We start from the raw sequence: 8,137 nt of genomic DNA, 5'->3' as shown, positions 1-8,137 counted from the left end.
TAAAAACACATCTCGCACTTCTAAACCCAAGCTACTGTTGCTGTCCTTATTCTTCTATTCTTTCTGTCAGCCGCTAGAGAGAGTTATATTGATGTTCTAGAGAGTAACCTTTTCGAGTGCAAGTAAGTCTGCTAAACCATTGAATCCTGTGAGGTGAAGACGCCACTGTTGCCTTTCCGCACCATTGGAAGGGGCGAAATCTTTCCTTAAGGATAGCCTAATCAGCACCTTGGTTGTATCCGGTTACTACTGTCCTTCTCTCTTTATTGTTTTCTTTATTCAATTCCAACAGAATGCGTGTTATGAAAAGAAAACTTCAAGAGATATATAAAGTGAGCTTGGCTTTAAACGTCCATAGCCATGGGTTGGTCACTTCATCAAAGAGGCAGTATATGAAAGCTAACAAAAATATGCCTGAAGCGGCAAAGAATTTGACCAAGGTTTTCAGTGACAATGGTTTACCTGTGGGGAAAATGGCAGAAATTTTCTGTGAGGATGAATTTGGGTTTTCAAGGAAGCATTGTTGGAACCACCATTACGGCTTGACGAGAAAGATGTCTAAAGAAGGTGATACAACTGTTGTGCTCAATTATTTTGAGCAGAAAAGTGCTGAAAATCCTCAGTTCTATTATGCCATTGATTTAGATACAAATGGTACTGTAGATTTTTTTTTTTATGACTCTCATGGGTGTTGTTATGTGTATATAGTCTGGGTGTGCTACTGCCAATGTGATGGATGGACTGCCACAGTTTTTTCGGATGTGGAGAATAATGTAATTTATCATGGCCGTCAAATTTTTGTAACTTAAAAGATTAATGTTTATTGTCATAGTTATCTATGCTATGGTGGTAAATTGGATAATGTTGTCCATTAGGTGCATGAGTTGTAGACTTGGCCATCAGATTTTTGTAAATGACTATTTATGATCATTTTATGTTATGAAGTTACTTGTTTCAAAATTTGGGTGTTTACTGACATATTTTTATGTTATGGCCTTGGTACTACATTCCTTGTACTTCCAGTAGTAATGTCGCTACATTCCTTGTCTATGTTTCAATGATGCTCTCTGAATTATTCTTTCTTATGACATTAATCCACAAGAATTGGTTGACAAGGAACCAAAAAATGACACTATCCAGCTTAAAAGTTCCTGCATTGCCGATATATAGAAAATAGCATGGCTTTGAATTATTCTTTACTGATAACAAAGCTTCCAAAGCTTTCAACATATACACTGAGAACACCTTAATCAAATACTTGAAGCTACACACAACAACTAACAAAAGACAGACCAATTAAGAACACTTCAACACCAAAACCATAATTTTTTTTGAATTTCAGAATCACTAGCTATCTTTGTTGCGACAACTGAAGCTTGAGTCATAACTGTACTAGATGTTCGAGTTGGCGGAGAATAGTTCAATTCATTTTAAGTCTTGGATGAGTTGCCAAATCATTCCTCGTTGTTGCTTATACACAAAAAACAAGAGCCGGCGTCAAATTCTTTCAAAATGTGATCCAACTTTCTTGAAAAAATAATGCAACGACGTCCCGGATTTGTTTTGGTTGTCGACATTTTGGTTACTAACAAACTACCACACCATTGACCTATCATCTTTGAGTTCATCTAACCTGCAAATAAGAAAAAAATATGTTTAATGTAAATGTGAAAAAAAAAATCAAATTAATTTGAAAAAAGAAATCAAATTAATTGGTACTAAACAAATAATTGTTCGTCCTTCTGATTCTACTTGAAATCTTCGTCCCTGACTCTACTAGAAATTTTCTTCCTTAGAAAAACGAAACCCCAAAACCTAGAAGAGAAAGGTACCTTGGCTGGTTTAGCCTTGAATCCCTGGATTTAAATCTTGTCGAAAGTGATTTATGGAGAGAAAACGAAAGAGGTTTCAGGGTATCACTATGAGCTCGTGAGAGAGAGAAGAAATGTATTTTTTTTTCTTGCCCTATAAATACATGAAACTTTCAATTTTTTACAATTGATCGATACAATCGGTTAAAATCAATTGGATGGAATGTCAATTAACACCCTCCTCAGATGACTAAAATACCCCTGAAAGCAAAATAAATTTTCAATATGTACCACAATACTACAGTAGCAAATCTCGCCTCTCATGGCATATTGGCATCAGTTTTTCGTATACTTCCGATATTATGAACCATGATTTTAGCATAATGCATAAGGAACTTGATTAAACAAATGTAAAAGAATGACTAATTTTGCTAAGTTTCACTTCAAAACAGATCGGAATAGATACTCTAAAATCTATATTGCTAGTTTCTTTACAATTTCAAAGAGAAAAAAAACCCAAAATGCAACAAAAACCAATGAAAAAATCCCCAACATGTATACATAAAAACAAATACTTATCAAAATTTTCAACAAAAGTTACTAATTACACTCACTAGAATTCCTCTTGATGACTTGATTTTTAGCACCTTGATCTTTCTATTGAGAAGAATAAAGTTGTCCAAAATTGGAACCCGACTTCGACGACGAAGACCCACGAAGTGAACAAACTGGAACGTTTAGCACAGGCCTAACATTAGCAGAATCACCATTAATACTACAATGTGTACTTGAACTTCTTTCTAAGCTATATACTAATATACGAATAACAATTTTCCCATAAAAAATCATTCTTGGACTATCCAAAGAAACCCAACTACTACTATTTTGTGAAAGAATGACCAACTTCCTATCAAATAAAAATGGTGTTTTCATGGTCACAAGATTTCCCCTTTTGAGAGACTTTTGTAGAGAATCATTTTACATTCTTGATTTGTTTTGAAAAGATGTTGGGAATGTGTGGGCATTTTAGTCATATTTGAAAAGAAGTTGTTTAACTCGTTGACCAAGGGGATAAGTGAGAGAGGGTATGCAAATAATGTGACCAGTTCTAATGGTTATTTGGCATTCCATCCAATCAAGTTAACGGATTGTATCAATTGTAAAAATTTGAAAGCTTCATGTATTTTTTGGCAAGAAAAAAAATACATCATATTTAATGTAAAAAGAAGTGAAGTATATTGTATTTTTAGGTAATTATGTCTAAAACTTTACTTATAAAATTAATTCAACCCCAATGTTTTGTGGATATAATATACTCACTCTAAAGATCATCTCCTTAAAATTTCAGCTCATTTGGAAATTTCCAACATTAAAAAAAAAATTATTGTAAAAATTCAACATTTCTAGACAGTTAGATTTCTTTTTAAAGATGAAAATAATTTTTTTATCTAAGTTAGAGGTTTCCAAATGAACTGAAATTTTGTGAAGATAATATTTATGGTGAATGCTTCACAACCACAAAAAATTAGCTTTGAATTCATTTTCTAAGATATATATATACAGCCCGGCTCTTAAAAGGACTTTAAATAAGTACAAAATCTAAAACACTCACAACTTCACCTACAAAATGATTTAAACCATAATATTTTGTGCATATGATCTACTAACCATAAAGAACATCTCTACAAAAATTCAACTCGTTTGATATCCTTTAACTTAGATAAAATTGTTTTCCACTTTTGAATATATATATATATATAAAGGTCCAAAAATGTCTAGTTTTAGCAATCATCTTTTGCCAGTGTGTTATATAATTGTATTTCAGTTTGCAAGGAGTTGAATTTCAGTTCGTGTATGGTTTATGTAAACTATTATTTCAGTTCATGTAAACTATTTCAGTTCAAATCTAAGAAGCTCATGTAAGAGACTGTGTCTCTATTATACATTTGTACGGGGTAGTAGTGTATTCTGATTATTTGGTTTTTTTTTTTTTTTTTTTTTTTAACCTCACTTGACAATGTCATGGTTCATTTGGGTCCTTTTGTTGTGTTTATGTATTCGCTTGGCCATGCCATATATCCAAATCAAAGCATGAAATATTTCTGGTTAATTGTTCTAGTGGCTGTACGTGCAACGCACGTGCATGATGCTAATATATAGCGTTTATGTATTCGCTTGGCCATGCCATATATCCAAATCAAAGCATGAAATATTTCTGGTTAATTGTTCCAGTGGCCGTACGTGCAACGCACGTGCATGATGCATATATATATATATATATATATATATATATATATATATATATATTTAAACTTTTTTTTTTAATTTTTTTTAAAACTTATAAATATTAAATTACTATTTTGCCTTTAAAAAGTTAAAAAAATAATAATAAATTATGAAATAACCAAAATGCCCCTACGTCCACAAACATTCACTATTCACTCAACCCCTCGTTTTTCTATATATCAAAGACCATTAATACTGAGTAGTTGAGAATGTTCCCAGTGAAACACGTCATCACCTCTTTTTTCTCTAGAATGGACACCTCAGCTTTTACCATAATTCGGCTGGAAAAAATGAAATACACGCTCTTTTGTACGCATAAAAAACAAACAAACAGAAAACCACACAACTCAATAAAGAAAAAAGAAAGCATATCCTCCCCTAACTCTCTCTCTCCCAAAAAAATGATGGCTGCCAACATCTCTCAAATCTCTCAAGACGATTGCAAAGTGCAACTAAAATTTTGATTTCACTACCAAACTTCTTCCCCTTTCAACCAGGTATGTCTTTCAAATCGTTTTTATGTTTGCATAATGATAATAATCAGGAAGAACGGGAGGAAAAGGAAGCCAGAATTGATTTGTAAGTTTGAATTTGTTTTTCCCTTGATTAGATCCCTATGATCATGCCTTTTTCGATCTAATCTCAAGATGTGTAATTTGGTGTCTAATGAGTGATAAGAAGATGTGGCAAGTCTCATCCTTCTTATAATCACTTTTTGGATTGCATTCTACATGTCACGATCAATTACGTAGTGGAGATTGCATAGCTTTGTTAAATTTATGACATTGAAGACAAAACAGGTCATGATTTGAGCAATGCCAAATGCGGCCTTATAGTTGTGTTTATGAACTGATTTAGAACAACACCAAAGGCTTGATAGCTCTTGAGAGACTTATTATTCGAGTTGGGGAGTCCGAAGTTGATGGTCTGAATAAGAGGAAGAAATTCATGCCGTCTACGTAAGTCGAGAAGAAGAGTGTGGGGAGTCCGAAGTTGATGACCACGAACAAGAGGATGCCCGAGGTTAATAGAATGGAAGCGGGCATCGTGAAATTAGTTACCGAAAAGCGAAGTCATTAAGCCGAGAGATGAAATAGAGAGGCTCAAAGAGGAGAACGAGATTGAAAGAGCAACTCATGCGAGAAAGATGAAGAGAAGAGGGAGGTAATAAGACAACTCGGTTTATCTTTGGAAATATTAAAAGAGAATCTTACTCTATGCAAGAGCAGGGTTGCTAAAGAGCCATCGAAGAAATGGGGCCATTTTGAATTCAGCAAAATGAAGGGTTTATTTTCAGTGAAGTTATTGAGTGTCTCTTCAAAGTCTCAAGAACTAACGACGTTCTAGCCCTTTAGAGAAAGGTTATCTTGTTAGCTAAAAAAGAACACAACTTACGAATGAACTAACGTAGGAAGATGAATAGAGGGCACCGAATCGGACAAGTCAGCCGTATTTATGGAAATCTTGATTTAGAATGTCAGTTTAAATTATCGTCAGTTGTGGTATATATATAGTGTGTCATCAGAGTTAGTTGTGGTCAGGAAAGAAGCAGTCTTTAAGTTATGGCGTTGTATTTTATCTCTCGGCTTACTTATAGAACGAAGTTTTATTTATTATGTATACTCTATGTAGCAAATATATCGTAGTTTCATTCGAAAGTTGTCATTCTTATGTAAGAGCTTTTCCTAGAAGTTTGAAAATTATTTGTTCATACGCTTGCCTTTACATGTTTTTGATTGCATCATATATTATAAATTTATAATAGAATGGAGTGTGCTTTGGTCCATAGAATCAATATAACCATCGGCAAAGCAAATCTATACTTAGTGCAATAGGATGCCCGGATATTTGATTTATCTTTAGCAGTAATTTATTTCTTTAATACGCCAGCAACACTGCAACATTTTCACATTAATATTTGAAGTCTCAGCCTAGATGCAAGACCATTACTTGAACGGTATACATGTAGATGCACTAGGAATCCCAATAAATAAATTTGGAAGACCTTTTGTTAACATTATGAGCGTTAGTTGTTCATCCTGATTTTCTTTCTTTTTTTTTAGTTTTTTTTTTTTTTTTTTTTTTTTTTTTTTTTTTTCATTACAGGAATTTGACAATTGGTAATTTTCCGATTTCACTATTCTAAACTATAAGGTTATATAATTGCAATACACCATTTAGAAACAGCGAGTATAGACTACAAGGTTACCTAACATAGATCCCATGTTAGGCTGCACAAATAACCGGTGACCTTTGAGGGTTTGACTAAGCTTTCTACATAACAGATAAAGTAGTGGCAACATAGCCATAACCGTCAACATTCACAACCCAAGTAATATTCTATCCTTATAAGCGTTAATATTTTTCTTTTCAATCAGTAGTTGTTTTCCAGCAGATTTATGTCTCATAATTGAATGAGTTTTAATATTGTTTTATCGCTTCTCATGTAGCATGGAGGTGGTTTCTTTGCAATTCAGCAAGTTGCTCAATGCCTCCCACAGCTGTGTGAGAAATGTTGAATGTAACCTTCTTCGTCATCGACTTTCCAATTTGACGGACAACCAATGTGAGAACAACTCAACGTTTCCCCCAACGGCCCAACACCTAATGTTTTTGAAGTAAGGTTTCTTCTTCTTCTTTTTTCTGCGCAACTCAAAAAAATTGTAAGCATGTAACATGCTCCAAGATTTATTATGTTGAAGATGTGTGGGTTTAAATTTTACCACTTTCATATCATATGCAAAATGTAAATAGTTTTGCCTTACTAGAAAAATAGATTAACCGATTAGAGAATATATCAACCAGGTTTAGGTAATCTTTGAAACTTTCAAGGTTTTTTTTTTTTTTTTTTTTTTTTTTTTAAATAATACTCAGGTGCTTCTTTTCATGATAATTGCTCAAGTATGATAGGTTATTTGTTGTTAGAGATATTGCTATCTCTGGACTAAGTTCAGGCTATGTTTGCTTACACTTTCCTTGGCGATGAATGGATTATTAAGTACATTTTGGTGTGATATTAATGTTAGGTGTTGGAATGGCAAATGCTAACTAATGTGACGGCCATGTGATAATCACAGTGAAGGCTACAGTTATTGCTAATGGGCATTGGAATGCTCATCTACAAATAGGTTCAGCAGTACATTTCTATTACAAGAGCAATAAACATTAAATCTCACTCCTGGTCAGATCTACCTTTGGTAAGCTCTCTCCTTTTCTTAATAATATAATTATCCTTTAATTTGTTCAGTATCAATCTAAGCATTCATTAAAACTTAGTACCAATGTACAATATCCCAAAACCTTTAGATGAAAATTTTGACACTAACCCAGCTGTTTATAATTTCATGTTTGGTGTTGACGAGTTGATGCGTTAAGAGTGCAATAATAATATTTTAATAAAATTAGTGGTAGTTGAATGGTGTAATTGTTATTGATGAACTTGCGGTTGTAAATCAATTAAACATTGCATGTTTTTTCTTTGCCTGTGCTTTAGTCAAGGGACTTATTTCGTTGTGAATTAAAATGAGTATTCAGCGGGAATGGAGCCTTCGGAATTATCAAAATAACCCTTCGTACTAAAAATGACATCTCTTCCAAACCCTCTCTTCATCTTCCGAAATTCAACCAAAAGACTCACATGTTTTAAACAATTTAATTCAATCACACCCATCTTCTTCAAGGGAAGGAGAATCCTCAATTTTGCCAATGAGCTTCGCTCGAGAAGAAATCGAATAAAGGATTCGTCATTCTCTTTGAACTATTTTTTTTGTAAGTTCAGTTCATCGATTGCTTTACTTTACTATTTTCATTATTATTTAAAGAATAATATCTCAAAACCTCACCAAAACAAAATAGTTAATTGTTTTTTTTTTTTTTTTTCTCCATTCTCTTTGAATTATTTTTTTTGCGTTAGTTTGTCAATTGATTTTATCGTATTATTCCGTTCCAGGGTCTTGATGGTGGTAGACCAACATATCACTGATATTGTAGCTCAATCATGGTTCTGATTCTGAATCAGGTACGACTGTTTATTTCCTATG

The 8,137-nt window shown here is 33.3% G+C and overlaps 1 long non-coding RNA gene across 1 annotated transcript; it reads right to left on the bottom strand.

The window, feature by feature from the left end:
- Window positions 1–1,179: 1,179 nt before the first annotated feature.
- LOC147482357 (uncharacterized) lies at window positions 1,180–2,391 on the bottom strand. Its single transcript, XR_015204716.1, has 2 exons — window positions 1,833–2,391; window positions 1,180–1,633 (listed from the first exon to the last, which is right to left on the bottom strand). It is a non-coding gene; the product is annotated as an uncharacterized LOC147482357 (long non-coding RNA).
- Window positions 2,392–8,137: the final 5,746 nt, after the last annotated feature.

This window comes from Coptis chinensis, chromosome 8 (assembly GCF_015680905.1).
Source record: "Coptis chinensis isolate HL-2020 chromosome 8, ASM1568090v1, whole genome shotgun sequence".
Taxonomy (NCBI): domain Eukaryota; kingdom Viridiplantae; phylum Streptophyta; class Magnoliopsida; order Ranunculales; family Ranunculaceae; genus Coptis; species Coptis chinensis.
The sequence above is the reverse complement of the archived record's forward strand: the minus strand, read 5'-3'. Positions and strand labels throughout refer to the sequence as shown.